Below are 18,275 nucleotides of genomic sequence, written 5' to 3' on the forward strand. Positions count from 1 at the left end.
GCAGCAAGAAGATAAGACACAGGAAGAACTAACAATTTTCATGCAAAGCACAGCTACTCATTATATTTATTAATACCTTGCAGACAAGCTGACAGACTAAATAACCGGAGACAATTAATTGCTGCCCTGAACCTGATATATTAATTGGCATGATAGACACTTTATCTGCTATTCACACTCACACCACAATCCACATGAACACAACATGCACAAAAACACTCTACAGGAAATGACAAATGAGATTAATTGAGCAAGGCTATATACTTCATTTTATTTGTAAATGATACTTTGTGCATGTGCTAATTTGGAATTGATTGTGGATGTGACGTGTCGTGTCTTATTGTAATCATGACTTTTCAGGACAGATCATCTCAAGGATGTTTTCTAACCTATTATGAAAGTTTATGTTGCAGGAAACATTTAATGAGGAAGAGCACTTATTGTGTAGTACTGATGTAAAGGAAAATATACTTAAAAGGAAAACTTTATTAAAAAGGGGAAGAGACCTATAAAAGAAAATGGATTTTCTGAATGTATCACAATACACTGAACCTATAAGATAATTTTTATGTCTGACCCATATGTATTTGTAAATATCTAGTTTAATGCAATTGAAAAATATAAAATATGTGTATGTATTACCAAACAATGTAATGTAAATGTATAAGTACATGTTTCACAGAAAATTTTTATATCTATGTAAATATGTAACAGAAAACTGTACTCAAAGTGAAGTGATATTTGTTACGTTTTGTGCTCTCTGTTGTGAACGAACATTCTGTTTTGCAACGAACAAGTTGTGTGCAAATATTAAAAAAAAAAAAAAAAAAACGGTTCACTGCACTCATGATGGGACACTATAGGTGACGTGAGTTGCAAAACCACGGTACACTTTTCGACGAAACGACGACACAATATCCAGGAGACGATATACGCCTTTCCGAAGACGAAATTTGAGGTTATTGAGTAGATGTAACACGGACTGGTCAGTATGGAACCACTGACACCATGTATTCCTACCAAGACGAAACAACATTTTAACTACGTCTTCCAAAGCACGCTTCATTGCGGGATTGTTGATCTCCAACTCTTTTCTTCAAGAACTTTCGTCTCAACGTAAACAAAACGTGTGACACGTGATATTTATTTTAAAGTGCAAAGACTTTAGCACACTAGCACAGTATAAACCATTTCTCACAAGTGACATTCCACACAGAATACGTTCACATATCTCTGAATATGCACAAAAACATTAATTAATTTTATGTATTGAATGAACATGTGTAATAACATTTTGAAGTGAAAGAGAACAACGGACTGTATGCCCAACAAAATTTTTACAAAGTAACAGCACAAGTGAATACGAACTGTGAAATTTGTTATAGTCTGTACAGAACTGTTTGACAATAATGAGAACTGCTTCTGGGTCAGCAGTGATAGCACTGAGCCACTTCATTGGCGTCTGGTACTGGAGATCCCGCGTTCAATACTGCTCGGAAGCAGATATTTTTATTTTTTCTTTTCACTTTCATTGATCTTGTATGTAAATATTATTTAGGTATTTTTGTGGATGTATGACATTTTATCATATTTTAAGTATGTTGAATCTGTGAAACAAGATACGTAATAACTTATGATTCATGACATGACAAATAAAGAAAATACGTCAACAAATTGCTCAGCTGCAGGTGGTACACCTTTGCTCTCGCAATTTGGGGGGCAGTTTAAGGAACCATTTGCACTCGAGCACAGACAATATTTAATTTAGTTAACTTAGATTATATGTATCGATTTTTTAAGACAAGAGAATGCAAAAAAAAAGCAATTAACACCGCTCTCTTGTCACAGCCTGTACGCATCAACACTCTCATGTTATTCGTTATCCTAGAAGGACTTAATATTTTGTGCGGCTCCACAGTTAGCCATATTGATATTTATTAGCAGAAAAGAGGCGCAGCATTAATAAGTCGCTCTCATTTGTGAATGATCTGCCATTATTTATCTAGAATTTTACGTAAGTGTAATTTATATCGTAATGTATGTGTTGAAATGAATATATGTTTATTTAATCGTATGCTTTTCTTTGTTTTAGTAGTTTTAGTCACTCCATTTTCATGATTGATGGTGAGGTCAGATATCAGACTCTGTCTACAAAAAAAAATACATGATGAGCCCTGGCTACGTTCCGTACATCTTCGGACGTGCGAAGCTCGATAAATTCACGGCGTAAATTTTAATCCCTCAATTACTTATCCAAACTAACAATTATTATTATTACAATTATTATTATTATTATTATATTTTATTATTATTATTATTATATTTTTTATTTGTTACAGACTGTAACCAAAAACAAAGGATTACAGAGATATAAAGTTTTACAATATCATGGATTCTTTATGCATATTTCACAGGTTTCTTACAGTTTTATTAGAGATATACAATCATTATATACGGTGAACGTGGCTTAATGCTATGCTCAGGCAAATGAAAACACATTTCTCTCGTTTGCCAAAGTTCGTATGGCGCTATCATTTTATTGTAACAAAATAAGGGGATCCTACAATAATTTTTAACACTTTTAGTACGTTTGATGGTATTACCGAGTATCTGCTTTGATGAGCTATGCTGCAGTGCAATTGCCAGATGGCATCCTAGCGCACCAGAGAGTAAAATGGTCATGGGTTTGGAGCTATGACATGTAGTGAATTACCCATTTATCGCACTTTCCATTTATCTAGGAACAGAAATTCCGTATTTACTCTCTCATTCCACACACTTAACCTGCGTTCATGCTATTTATAATCTGATATTTTTATTTACACTCCTGGAAATGGAAAAAAGAACACATTGACACCGGTGTGTCAGACTCACCATACTTGCTCCGGACACTGCGAGAGGGCTGTACAAGCAATGATCACACGCACGGCACAGCGGACACACCAGGAACCGCGGTGTTGGCCGTCGAATGGCGCTAGCTGCGCAGCATTTGTGCACCGCCGCCGTCAGTGTCAGCCAGTTTGCCGTGGCATACGGAGCTCCATCGCAAACACTGGTAGCATGCCGCGACAGCGTGGACGTGAACCGTATGTGCAGTTGACGGACTTTGAGCGAGGGCGTATAGTGGGCATGCGGGAGGCCGGGTGGACGTACCGCCGAATTGCTCAACACGTGGGGCGTGAGGTCTCCACAGTACATCGATGTTGTCGCCAGTGGTCGGCGGAAGGTGCACGTGCCCGTCGACCTGGGACCGGACCGCAGCGACGCACGGATGCACGCCAAGACCGTAGGATCCTACGCAGTGCCGTAGGGGACCGCACCGCCACTTCCCAGCAAATTAGGGACACTGTTGCTCCTGGGGTATCGGCGAGGACCATTCGAAACCGTCTCCATGAAGCTGGGCTACGGTCCCGCACACCGTTAGGCCGTCTTCCGCTCACGCCCCAACATCGTGCAGCCCGCCTCCAGTGGTGTCGCGACAGGCGTGAATGGAGGGACGAATGGAGACGTGTCGTCTTCAGCGATGAGAGTCGCTTCTGCCTTGGTGCCAATGATGGTCGTATGCGTGTTTGGCGCCGTGCAGGTGAGCGCCACAATCAGGACTGCATACGACCGAGGCACACAGGGCCAACACCCGGCATCATGGTGTGGGGAGCGATCTCCTACACTGGCCGTACACCACTGGTGATCGTCGAGGGGACACTGAATAGTGCACGGTACATCCAAACCGTCATCGAACCCATCGTTCTACCATTCCTAGACCGGCAAGGGAACTTGGTGTTCCAACAGGACAATGCACGTCCGCATGTATCCCGTGCCACCCAACGTGCTCTAGAAGGTGTAAGTCAACTACCCTGGCCAGCAAGATCTCCGGATCTGTCCCCCATTGAGCATGTTTGGGACTGGATGAAGCGTCGTCTCACGCGGTCTGCACGTCCAGCACGAACGCTGGTCCAACTGGGGCGCCAGGTGGAAATGGCATGGCAAGCCGTTCCACAGGACTACATCCAGCATCTCTACGATCGTCTCCATTGGAGAATAGCAGCCTGCATTGCTGCGAAAGGTGGATATACACTGTACTAGTGCCGACATTGTGCATGCTCTATTGCCTGTGTCTATGTGCCTGTGGTTCTGTCAGTGTGATCATGTGATGTATCTGACCCCAGGAATGTGTCAATAAAGTTTCCCCTTCCTGGGACAATGAATTCACGGTGTTCTTATTTCAATTTCCAGGAGTGTATTTTTTATCAGCCTTCCGACTAGTTTGATGTGGTGCTCTCCTATGACAACATTTTCACCTCAGAGTAGCACTTGCAACCTACATTGTCGTATTTTTTCTGGATGTATTCCAAACTGTCTTCCTCTACAGTTTTTACCCTCTAGGGCTTCCTCTAGTGCCATGGGAGTAATTCCATGACGTTTTAAGAGATGCCTATCATCCTGATCCTTCTTGTCAGTGTTTTCCATATACCCCTTCCCTCGTCGATTCAGTGGAGAACCTCCTCATTCCTTACCTTATCGGTCCACCTAATTTTTAATACTCTTCTGTAATACAGTATTTCAAATGCTTCGATTTTATTATGTTTCGGTTTTCTTATATTCCATGTTTCCCTCCTATACAATACTGTGTTGTATACACTAGTAGATGTGTCTTGGCCAGGAATGCCATTCTTGCCATTGCTAGACTACTTTTGATGTCCTCCTTGCTCCGTTCGTCATTGATTATTTCGCTGCCTAGGTAGTAGAATTCCTTAACTTCATCCACTTCGTAACCATCAATCCTGATGTCTGGTTTCTCACTGTTCTCTTCTCTGCTACTTCTAGTTGTTCTCGTCTTTCTTCAATTTACTCTCTATCCATATTATGTGCTCATTAGACTGTTCATCCCGTCATTCAACACATCCTGTGCCGGCCGGAGTGGCCGTCCGGTTCTCCGCGCTACAGTGTGGAACCGAGCGATCGCTACGGTCGCAAGTTCGAATCCTGCCTCTGGCATAGATGTGTGTGATGTCCTTAGGTTAGTTAGGTTTAATTAGTTCTAAATTCTAGGCGACTGATGACCTAAGAAGTTAAGTCGCATAGCTCTTAGAGCCATTTGAACAATTTGAACACACCCTGTATTCTTCTTTCTTTCGCTGAGGATAACATTTTCATCATCGGATCTTATCATTCATATCTTATCAACTTGACATTCAATGCCAGACTTGAAATTGTTTTTATCTCTTTGTTTCGTTGATGTATAGATTTAACAGTAGGGGTGAAAGATAACATTCCTGTCTTACATCCTTTTTCATCCGAGCACTTCGTTCTTGGTCTTCCAGTATTACTGTTCCCTCTTGATTCTTGTACATATTGTATATCATCCGTCTTTCCATATTGCTCAGTCCCAATTTTCTCAGAATTTCGACCACCTTGCCCAGTTTTACCATGTCGAACGCTTTTTCCAGGTCTACAGATCCTATTCACTTTTCCAGATGTCTTTCTTCCATTATCAACCGCAACGTCAGAGCTGCTTCTCTGGCGTCTTTGCCTTTCCTAAAGCCAAAATAAAGACAAACATTGAAAACAAAGAAAAATATACGCAATTACGTACCATAGACCCCCATTACTTGGTTTTAAATACAACATCATACAGATAATTGACATTACTTTCTGTTCATTCGTCCAGGCGACGAACGAAAGCTTCAAACAACTCTGCATGCTCAATGGGATCTCGTAAACAGATGCACGTATTCTTTCCTGAGTTCAAAGATGTGAGGACGTGTTGCGTACACTTGACTCTTCAAGTACCTCATAAGAAGAAAACAGGAAGAAGTCAGGAAGCGTAAGGTGACGGTTTGTCGGGCTGGTTTGTCTTGTTCGTTTAGTTTCAGTACGAACTGCACTTAGTATGGGTGGACGATGAGCGGTAGAGACCCACCTACCATTGGCAGCCCCAAGGCATGTCTGGCAGCAGACAGAACGGTGAGTGTTTGACGAGACTTCTCCACTCGATCCGCGGTCCGCTGCGTCCTTCTTCGCCCTGGAATTTTTTTCTTTGCAGGAGTCCTGAACTGTTGCACCCACTGTAATTTTGTCATGTTGTTAGCACTTGAAATGTCGACGAAATAATCACTGACTGTGTTCGAGTCTCGTTATTTTCAAATACTCATCAACGGGGGATGAGTGATGCTCGGAACGCAACATTACAATAATAATTACAAATGGCAGTCCTTCTCAACGGAGCGCGCGCTTAGATACAATATTTCTCGTATGTCGAACAGCGGTGCCGTACTACGTGACTCAGATCCGTACTACGTGACCAAAATCCTGTTATTCATTCTGTAGGACCGTTGAAAAAGCGTTCGTTAATATAAAATGGTGCAAGATGTTCGAAATTCTTAGAAAAATAGTGGTCAACTTTAGGGAGAGATATGTAGTATATAATATGTACAAGGACCAACAGGGAATAATGAAAAGAGTGGCCGACCAAGAACGAAGTCCTCGGGTTAAAAAGGGTGTAAGACAGGCATGTGGTCTATCACCCCTACTGTTCAATCTGTACATCGAAGAAGCAATGATGGAAATAATACAAAGGCTCAGGAGTGGAACTAAAATTCAGTATGAAAGGATGTCAATAATACGATTCGCTGATGACCTTGCTATCCTGAGTGAAAGTGAAGAAGAATTATATGATCTTCTGAATGGAATTAACAGTCTAATGAGTTCAGAATATGGACTGAGAGCACAGCATTGTATGGTAGCGAAACACGGAAGATAATCGAAGCATCTGAGATGAGGTGCTACAAACGAATATTCACAATTAGGTGGACTAATAAGGTGAGAAATGAGGAGGCTCTGCGCAGAATCGGAGAAGAAAGGAAAATGTGGAAAACACTGACAAGGAGAAGGGACAGGATCATAGCACGTCTGTTAAGACATCAGGGAATGACTTTCATGGTACTAGAGGGAGCTGTAGAAGGCAAAAATTGTAGAGGAAGACAGAGATTGGAATACATCCAGCAAATAATTGAGGACGTAGGTTGCAAGTCCTACTCTGAGACGAAGAGATTGGCGCAGGGGAGGACTTCGTGGAGGGCTACATCAAACCAGTCAGAAGACTCAAAAGAAAAAAAAAAGACTGTGTACTATCATTTCTTAGTGTGACTACTTTAAAATGAGCACAGTGTTGTAGACAGTCACATATGCCTCTTATCTGCTGACGAAAAATACCAGAACCGTGTATACATTCTACGAATTGACTGGCAACATACCCCCACACCACATAATTTATCTAGTTCAAATGGTTAAAATAGCTCTGAGCACTATGGGACTTCTGAGGTCATCAGTCCCCCAGAACTTAGAACTACTTAAACCTAACTAACCTAAGGACATCACACACATCCATGCCCGAGGCAGGATTCGAACCTGCGATCGTAGCGGTCGCGCGGTTCCAGACTGTAGCGCCTAGAACCGCTCGGCCACCCCGGCCGGCATTTATGTAGTGGTTTTAAATATATGACCACACAGTCACATAGATAAGGCCTGTTATTTTATATCGGTGGTGCAATGTATCTCAACATTAGTCTCAAAACAGAAAGCATCTCTTCCTAGCGTGATATTTACATTTACCAATTGGTTAACAGTTCAAAGCATAACATGCAACCAGATGCGTATCACAGTGATTTCCAACGACACGCTTGTCTACCAGATGAATTCCCCAACGATTGAGATTCTCTGAAGAAACAAGTGAATCATATGTTGTAGTTGGTTACGCATAATATGAATCGAAGGTCGCGCAAGAGCACGCGTGGTTCATGTGATACCTCATAATACTGTGTCGTACATCCTTTTCTCCGGCGTAGTACAGCAGCTACACGTGACATTGACTCGACTAGTCGTCGAAGTCCCCTGCGGATATACTGAGCAATGCTGCCCCTGTGACAGTCCATAATAGCGAAGCTGTTTTGCGCACTAGCTTACCTCCCGATTACGTCCCATAAATATTTGATGGGATTCATGTCGGGCGATCTGGGAGGCCAAATCATTCCTTGAACAATTGTGGCGCTTTTACATGGTGCATTGTCATCCATAAATGTTCCAGCGTTGTTTGGGAAGGTGAAGTCCATAGATGGCTACAAATGATGTCCAAGTAGCTTAAAATAATCATTTACAGGCAATAATCGCTTCGGTAATACCAGAGGAGCCAGTCCATTCCATGTAAACACAGCTCACACTATTATGCGGCCACCACCAGCTTGCACAGTATCTTGTTGACAATTTGTGGCCATGGCTTGATAGGCTGTGTGCCTAAGATTAACCTTCCATCAGCTCTTACCAACTGAATCGGGACGGGTCCAACCAATACGGTAACGAGCCCAGGAGGGGCGTTGCAGGCGATTACGCGCCGTTAGAAAAGACGCTCGCATCTGTTGTCTCCTGCCATACCCCATTAACGCCAAATGTCGCCGCACAGTCCTAAAGTATACGTTCGTCCTACGTCTCACATTATTTCTGCGATTATTTCAAGCAATATGTTTTGTCTATTAGCGCTGACTATTTTACACAGATGTCGCCGCCGTCAGTCGTTAAGTGAAGGGCGTCGACCACTGAATAGCCCAAGGTGAGGGGTGATGTCTGAAATTTTGTATTCTCAGCACACTCTTTACATTGCGGATCTCAGAATACTGAATTCCCTGACGATTTTCGAAATGCAGTGTTCAGCTTTAACCAACATTACGCGTTCAAGGTCTGTTAATTACCATCGTGCGAACATAATCACGTCGAAAATCTTTTCAGATCAGCCGCTTGAGTACAAATAATAGCTCCACCAATGTACTGCCTTTTATACACTGAAGAGCTAAAGAAAACCTTACACTTGCCCAATATCGAGTAAGGCCCCCGCGAGCAAGCAGAAGTACCGCAACACGAAGTGGCGTGGACTCGAATAATGTCTGAAATAGTGATGGAGGGAACTGACACCATTAATCCTGCGGGGCTGTCCATAAATCCGTAAGAGCGTAAGGGTGTAGAGATCTCTTCTGAACAGCACGTTGCAAGGCATCCCTGATACGCTCAATAATGTTCATGTCTGTGGAGGTTGGTGACCATTGGAAGTGTTTCAACTCAGAAGAGTGTTCCTGGAACCACTCTGTAGCAACTGAGCACGTGTGGTGTGTCGCATTGTAGTTTATGTATTAGTGGCTTCTTGGAAATAGCATGCATAATCACTGACAGGGGGCAACCTTACCTCACAGAACAGATGACAGTGATCGTGTGCATTATGTCCAGTGATCGTAACCTGTGAAATCACAGAACGCAGGGGGTGCACGATCACTGCAACACTTTCTCAAGATAATGGTGGTGGACGTTCTGAAGAGTGTGGTTAGTCCACCGGCACCTAGAGCCCACATATGTGACACACATCCGCCAGCGAGCACCATCTGGATGTTGTTGTTACCACTGAAGAACATCTGGTCCATAGAGAAAAACTGAGGCAAGACACTGAATGTGGGCAACCAGAATCCTAATAAAACTCTTGAAATTACTGTTGAATAAGAGGCTGGTAATGGTCAAACCCTCTTCCAACGTACAGCTTGGGGAACCCTATAAGGATGCCATCGACAAAGGCAGGTGGCATCTGCGCTGCAGGGATCTTCGGTTCTTGATCCATCATAACCCACTGGGACATCACAACCTCGTTGAACGTATGATAAAATTCTACCTGAATGTCTTCTGGCTGGGTCCGGAAATTTGTTGGTCGCCCTTTGTGAGAGAGTAATGACGTCCTCCACCGTTACGTGGGTCCGTCTCTCCATGGAGGGTCAGTGGCAACAAGTGGTGGACTTCATCTGTCTCTGGATGGTCATGGTGCCCTTCAGCATAGGATGGTCGATTTCTTTTTCTTCAGTTTTTAAAAAATCAGCATTCTAACATTTTTACGCAGCCCGCCACGAATCTCTATCCTGTGCCAGTCCCCTCATTTCAGAATAGGACTTGCAACCTAAGTCCACACTTACTTGTTGGATGTATCCCAGCCGTCAGTGCGAACAAGAGGTGACCGAGACGTGTAACCAATGGCACCCCATACCATCAAGCCGGGTATTACGCCAGTATGGGGATGACGAATACAAAAAAATGGCTCTGAGCACTATGGGACTTAACTTCTCAGGTCATCAGTCCCCTAGAACTTAGAACTACTTAAACCTAACTAACCTAAGGACATCACACGCATCCATGCCCGAGGCAGGATTCGAACCTGCGACATTAGCGGTCGCGCGGATCCAGACTGAAGCGCCTAGAACCGCTCGGTCACTCCAGGAGCTGACGAATACACGCTTCCAAAGTGCGTTCACCGCGATGTCGCAAAATACGGATGCGACCATCACGATGCTGTAAAAAGAACCTGGATTCATGTGAAAAAATGAACTTTTGCCATTGGTGCACCCAGGTTCGTCGTTTAGTACACCATCGCAGGCGCTCCTGTCTGTGATGCAGCGTCAAGGGTAACCGCAGTCATGGTCTCCGAGAACATAGTCCATGCTGCTGCAAACGTCGTCGAACTGTTCGTGCAGATGGTTGTTGTCTTGCAAACGTTCCAACTGTTGACTCAGGGATCGTGACGTGGCTGCACGATCCGTTACAGACATGCGGATAAGATGCCTGTCATCTCGACTGCTAGTGATACGAGGTCATTGGGATCCAGCACGGCGTTCCGTATTACCCTCCTGAACCCACCGATTCCATATTCTGCTAACAGTCATTGGATCTCGACCAACGCGAGCACCACTGTCGCGATACGATAAACCGCAATCGCGATAGGCTACAATCCGACCTTTATCAAAGTCGGAAACGTGATGGTACGGATTTCTCCTCCTTACACGAGACATCACAACAACGTTTCACTAGGCAACGCCGGTCAACTGCTGTTTGTGTATGAGAAATCGGTTGGAAACTTTCCTCATGTCAGCACGTTGTAGGTGTCGCCACCGGCGTCAACGTTGTGGGAATGATCTGAAAAGCTAATCTTTTGCAAATGGTTCAAATGGCTCTGAGCACTATGGGACTCAACTGCTGTGGTCATCAGTCCCCTAGAACTTAGAACTACTTAAACCTAACTAATCTAAGGACATCACACACAGCCATGCCCGAGGCAGGATTCGAACCTGCGACCGCAGCAGTCGCACGGTTCCGGACTGCGCGCCTAGAACCGCGAGACCACCGCGGCCGGCCAATCTTTTGCATATCACAGCATCTTCTTCCTGTCGGTTAAATTTTAATTGCCAGTAGTGTATATTCGACTACATCATTTAGTGTAGATACCTCATGTAAGAAGCAGATGTAGTGCTGTATGCGATGGGTGGAGCTTGCAGTACATATTCTCGAGCAATGCTGTCTTACTTAGCTGTTGACGTGCTCTTACGGGTATTGCTGCGTCCACCACCACCAGCCGCCATCATGGGTATTGCATCGTACTTTATTACTACTGTAGCTTTTATGTTTTGTTAACCATATTGCTATCTCTTTGTAGAGAAATCCCTCTGAGTATTTATTTCTGATCTATTGGAGAGATTACAGCTTGAAGATGGTCTAAATTATAGACCGAAACCGGTTGCCAACCTAAAGAAACTTCTGCAAACTAACGAGACTATTTCACAGAATTTTCACATAACACCTTAACTATCAAAATGGTCATGTTCGAAGATGCTTCTGGGTGAATTACACATTCCCAACATTCGCATTATGTGGGCACGTCCAGAATTGTCGAATATGTTCGCGTCTGCCACTAAAGTTAACTGACCATCTCCGTGACGCTCTCCCGCTTACAAAATGAACACTTCACGAAAGGTGTTGCTCTTCCTCGGATCGTCTCTAGATTCTCTATCAATCCTGTCTCGTACGAATCGAAGACTGATGAGCAATATTCAATTATCTTGCCGTAAATACCTGACAATTATACGAGTTAACTGATTGAAATGGTCGTTTTACACAACCGGGTGAGTGTTCTGCGGTCACAGCGCGAGTTACCAGCGCTGAGGCCGCCAGGAGTGGACCCCGACTGGCTCCCCCTGCGCGCCCACGCAGCTCGGCGCTCGCCCAAGCGCGAAGGTCCTGGGCGGCGCGACAGTGGGACGGAGGACACGGTCGCGCCGGCACCGCCTAGTCTCCCCGGCCACAGCCGCGGCGCCAGATGGTAATCGCCGCCGCAGCCGGTGATGAATCGCCCCCCGGTGGCCGTGTCGCGAGCTTCTAATTAAGCCGTCCGCGTCCACCGGCCACGTGTCGCAGGCGCGGAGGCGGCCCCGCCCACCAATTCAGACCAGCTACATGCTCCGGAAGGCGACTGATCGTGCCGCGCGCCAGCTTAGACTTCGAATCTCGGATCCTGATGCGAGGAACCTGGGGAAACTGTGAAACAAAGATACTAAAGCAAACAGGAACAAAAGATGTGCGGGCTACTCAACTACTGAGGGACGGTGAGATGCGTCTGAGGTTCTCTGATGCTGCAGATCCTGCGATAATCATTATTGAGGTATGCAATTCTGTTGAACAGGAAGGGATACACCTACTGTAGTGGGACGCGAAATTGAAGCGTCACCTATCCACCAGTGTCAGCCCAGTTTGCAGGTGAATATAAGTTTAATTTAGTGTTTTGTTTATGTATTTTGTACTCTTTGTAATGTTTGTGAATTATCTAAAGTTTGGTATTTATTTTTATGTTTCATGTACGGAGAGAGAGGCGCAACGAACGGAGACAGCATCTTCACTGCCGGGACCAGAGAGAAAATTGCTGGCCACTATACGTCGCGGGTCGACAGCCAAAGAGCTACAAAAGATTCTGGAACCGAGTTATTGCGTCTTGCTTCTAAAAACTAAAAAAATATGAATTTGTAATGTTTCTACAACAATGACGTCATAGAAAGTTTAATAATGTTGTAAATGTTCAGTCCTATCTTGTCAAGGCTCATGTTCACGTCTATATGTAGTATATATGAAGATAAAAACTAGTGTATACTACAAAAGTTTAAATACGTGTTCCGAGAATTTATTTATGAAGAATTATATTAACGAAGAAGTATTACTGATTTATTTGACAAGATTATTAATTTTGACAACGTTCATCGCGAGTTGGAGTCTTAAAAGTTTATTCAATGTGGTTTTAATATTTATTAAAGCAGATAACTTGCAGTAATATAATTTCTGAGAAGAAACAAACGACACCTAAATTGAAAAAAGTTTGCGCAAACCAATTGGACTGAGTGACGTAATTCTGCGCATACGACTCAAATGATGATGTTTTAATTACAGTTTCGTTCAAGAACCATTCAGAGACAACTTTTAAAAAGAATTTAAATAATTTTGAAGTGTTTTGTAACTGACGTAGGTGACGAAGTCTGCACATGGTCATATGTGAAAAGAAAATCATTTATACAAAACTTACGTCGTTACACTACACTACGCAGGACAATAAAAGAAGTTGGACGCGCAAGGCAGGTAACTGCGAATGTGTCTCGGGTAAAACAAGAAATTAAGTTGGAGACAAAATGTGGAAAGACAAATTAAACCGTGATTTATTTTTAAAGAATATTCTTAAGAATTTATTTTATTTACTAGCGATTCATCAAGAGCATTAACACATTTAATCACACTATGTAAGCATGGAAGTAGTTGAAGGGAGTAACTGATGAAATCATAACCAAATTCCTTTTAACAAATGGGAATTTTATTCAATTTAATAGTGCCAAAAAGCATTTTTTAAAAGAAAAAGATTTAAAATTATAATCAGGAAGCACTCTCTAAATACCAAAGTTACAATTTGTTCAGAGGCAGAAAGAAACAAGTTTTGACTATGAGCTTTCGGGCAGCTTCCTTTTGACACGGCCGTAGTTACGACCGGTCACAACAGCCTCTGAAAGACTACACTGGTGCAAATCTGCAACACACCAGATAACTTTAAACTAACAGTTTCAACAATTTACACAAGCACACAAAATATGCACCCCCCCCCCCCCCCCCCCCCGTAGCATGGATGGAAATGGTACAAAACACTAACAATTGAAATATTAACCTTGCCACCAAAGGTGCTACTTGATTTTAACTTATAAGAAAAGTCTTACGGTAAAAGGGTGGCAACTTTGTATACTAAAATGATGATTTAAATAAAAGCCCATAAAATGCAATCTTATGTAAAATTCTACAAGTTTGGCCAAACAATAGTTAAGATGCTCTACAGTACACAGACACCGCCTCTCAAGATCATAGGCAAAAGATCAAAAGATCAAAACATATTTCAGGTACTAGGCCGTTACACTCCAAGCAATAAATTCGTTAACACACCAAATCCGACAAACATGACAGAGGCAGCTACTAACGTACGATAGATTGATAGGGAGATTACCGAACAACCCGAACCGCACGTTGCTCTAACCCGCCCCTACTCCACAAGGGAGAAACGGACCATCCAATTTATAAACAACCACCTTCCCGCGGGTGGGCAAACGGAGAAGAATGGTGTGACGACCCCAAAGCAAAATGGCTGGTGACCTCACCAAGAAAACAAGTATAATTTAACAAGAGTAAATGAAACAACATATCACCAATCACTTAACTTCTAATAAACTGCCGTTTCTCGAGAAGACCTGGCGCAGCACCCCCAAATCGCTCTCCCGAAGCGTCCGCTTCCAGCCGCTTCAACGGACGCAGGAAGGCGCGCCGATCTCCCGTCTCACGGAGCCGAGCTCGCACCGGCCAGACTGATGTGGGTTGCCTCCTCTTACTCTCGTGTCGACCGCAAAGTCACTACCTCTCGCTATACGCCGCGGCTCACTGGACTCACGTGGCGACCTCACATGCGCCGACGCTCAAGACGGGCAAGTCATCTTGTGTCTCAGTGTACGACCGACCACCGATCGATCCAACCGCCAATGACCATTGCCTGAGCAAACTCGAGTAGACTGGCGGCCTAACGCGCAGACTCAGATGCAGGAACTAAGTCCTGACTGGGCGACCACTCTCTGAGTTCTCTTACTGGCAGAGTGGAAAGACTCTTATTTTACCGGCTTTAAAGGTTGATCCGAACGACAGACATACTATCACTCCAAACGACAGGCAGACACTAACTGCCTAACAAATGCGGACGAGAGACAGACTAGCAGGCTGGGGAAGAGAGACTGACCCAGACTCACCCAGACTGACCGACTGGCGAGCTCATAGCGCCCCTTAGATCCACGTGAACAGGCAACCTTTCCCCTTTCCCACCAGAGGGAGACACCAAAGCTGCGATTGCCACAGTGGCGCCACCGCCAGAAACGGAGGGCGACTGCTTCACACTACGCGCTGCGGCGCGCTCTTCAAAACAGCAATTTTTACCACGGCTCACAAATATTCAGCAAAAGGAGTAAATACAGCAATAGGGAGTGCAGGAGGCCGAAGCTAAATGGTCGTCAGAAGAATATGAAACATGACTACTCTTGCTCGACCTTCGTAAATACCCGACAAGAAGGCTATTCGGAAAGTAAGATCCGATCGGTCGCGAAATGCAAATCACCGTGAAAGCAAAAAATGTTTTGGTCACCCCTCCGACTTCGATATCTGTCGTAGCGTTGCACTAACATTCCATTACCTTCGTCGTAGAACGCAGCCACCTGTGCATTCTACCAATTCTCTACGCTGGTCTACAGCTCGTTGACTGTGCCAAAATGTTGTCATCATAGCCAGCGTTTCATGTGGGCAGAGATAAAACTCAGGGGAAGCCATCTACCGGATGTATTGTGGATGATCAATGGGCTGCTTAACATCAGGCGAAATCTCTCACCAGGCTGTCATACTTGGTGGGAGACGCTGTCTTCTAGGAGCCCTTACGTGCTCAGTTTGCACTCGGAACTGAAAAGAGAGAGGTGACGTGATTCACGGTTATATTACAGACACTGCCGAACACAAGTGTGCAAAGTTTAATCGGATTTTCACTGTTGTTTCTGTTTCGCGCCCGATCGGACCTTTCTCTCCGAATAGCCCTCGTTCTGTACGTATCCACATGCAATAAACGAGTCACTTGTTTCCTCAGAGAATCTCAGTAGCTGTTAGTGAAGGGTGTCATTCTAATCCAGTGCGTGGCATTTCTTGGTTCGCTCATTAAGATTTCGCCTGTGACGGCCAACCAGGCGGCAGGCCGCCAAAATTTCAGTGTCGGAACGTAGTTTTTGAGAGCAAAGCTTGTATTCTGATTCCTTCTTCTTCGTGAAATGGATGTGGTATAGACGTCTGTCTTGGGCGTTTCGAGTCGTCCACATTCATTCTGCTGAATCGCAGGATTAGGTGAGACCGATGTCTGTTATTTCCTTTACGTTACATACGCTTCAGAGCTATGCAAAATCAAGCAAACTTCTTGTGTCGCGTTTTCATCCGTGTTTCTGACGGAACTTTGAAGTCTTTTGTGGTCCGTGCTTTATCACCAGAGGACGTTAATACCAGTATCCGATTTTAAAACATCGCTTACAAACATCCTCTCTCATTCGCATGATGCGAATATTCAGATCAATAATGTTATTTTGAAGGTGATGTGTGTGACGATGGGAAATTGCAGCTCTGGAGATGATATATAAAATGTACAGTACCCGGCCATGAGGGTATACAAATAAAACATTCTGTAGAATCGTTTTGTCATTATAATTATATTTCATTATTTTTGGTGTTCATGAAATCTTTGCCTGACACACTTCTCTTTGTTTATGATTTAAATCACTTGTCCCTCACCTGCACATACCTATATTTAGAGTTATAAAAACGTGGCCCACTCACTTACACTGTTACTCTCACAGACAATAGCAGCTACATATGCAACACTGTAGCTATTGTCTTCCTTAGAATGTTTGCAACAGTAAATGTAAGCCATTTTGGTGCTTTTTCACTTCCTCCATCACATCAGCTCATACGTTAGTATGTCTTTTGATGCATTATAGGTTATAAATGAAAAAAAAGTCCTGCAAAAACCGAGTCTACAAGACACGGCTTAATACGTGATGGAAATTTATGTAAAGTGTTTGTGGTCAGTATTAAAATCCAAATTCCTCTGAATCACTTTGAATCTGCGGTAGTTCTCCCGGTTCCCAAATATACTGAAGTGACAAAAGTCATGGGATAGCGATATGTACCTGTATAGAAGACTGTAGTGTCACGTATACAAGGTATAAAAGGGCAGGGCACTGGCAGAACTGTCATTTGTGCTCACGTGACTCATGTGAGAAGGTGTCCGACGTGATTATGAATGCACGACAGGAATAGACAGACTTTGAACGCGGTATGGTAGTTGGAGCCAGGTGCATGGGACATTCCATTTCGGAAATCATTATAAATTCAATATTCCGAGATTCATAGCGTCGAGAGTGTGCAGGGAATACCACATTTCAGACATTACCTATCACCATGGATGACACAGTGATCGACGGCCTTCACTTAACGACTGATTGCACCGGCGTCTGCGAAGAGTAGTCAGTGCTGACAGACAAGAAACACTGAGTGAAATAACTGCAGAAATAAATGTGGGACGTAGAAAGAACGTGTACGTTAGGACAGTGTGGCGAAATTTGGCGTTAATGAGATATGACAGCAGATGACCGACGCGAGCGTATTTGCTAATAGCACGACATCGCCTGCAGCGCCACTCTTGGGCTCGCGACCATATTGGTTGGACCCTAGATAGCTGGAAAACCGTGGTCTGGCCCAGTGAGGCCCGATTTCAGTTGTCAAGGGCTGATGGTAGGGTTAGAGTGTGGCGCAGACCCCACGAAGCCAATGACCCAAGTTGTCAACAAGGCACTGCGTAGGCTGCTGGTACAGTCTTCTGCTCCAACTGAAGTGATCGGTGATTGGAAGTGGTTATTTTCGGCTACTTGGAGGCCATTTGCGACCATTCAAGAACTTTATTCCCAAACAACAATGGGTGAAATGCACCATGTCTCTGAGCCACAACTGTTCGAGCGAATGATTTCACCACCCATGTCATCCGGCATGAATCCTATCGAACGTTTATGGGGTGTAATCAGGAGGTCAGATTGTGCACGAAATCCTGCTCCGTCAACACTTTCGCGATTATGGACGGCGTTATAGGCAGCATGGCTAAATATTTCTGCAGGTGATTTCAACGACTTGATGAATCCATGTCGCGCCTATTTGCTACATTACGCCAGGAAAAAGGAGGTCCGACACAGTATTGGTAGGTATTCCATGACTCCTGTCATCAACAGGCGGTCCAGGAAGATGGAACTAAATGGTCATGAGGAGAACATCAGACGTACTGG

This window comes from Schistocerca nitens, chromosome 7 (genome assembly GCF_023898315.1).
Source record: "Schistocerca nitens isolate TAMUIC-IGC-003100 chromosome 7, iqSchNite1.1, whole genome shotgun sequence".
Classification (NCBI taxonomy): domain Eukaryota; kingdom Metazoa; phylum Arthropoda; class Insecta; order Orthoptera; family Acrididae; genus Schistocerca; species Schistocerca nitens.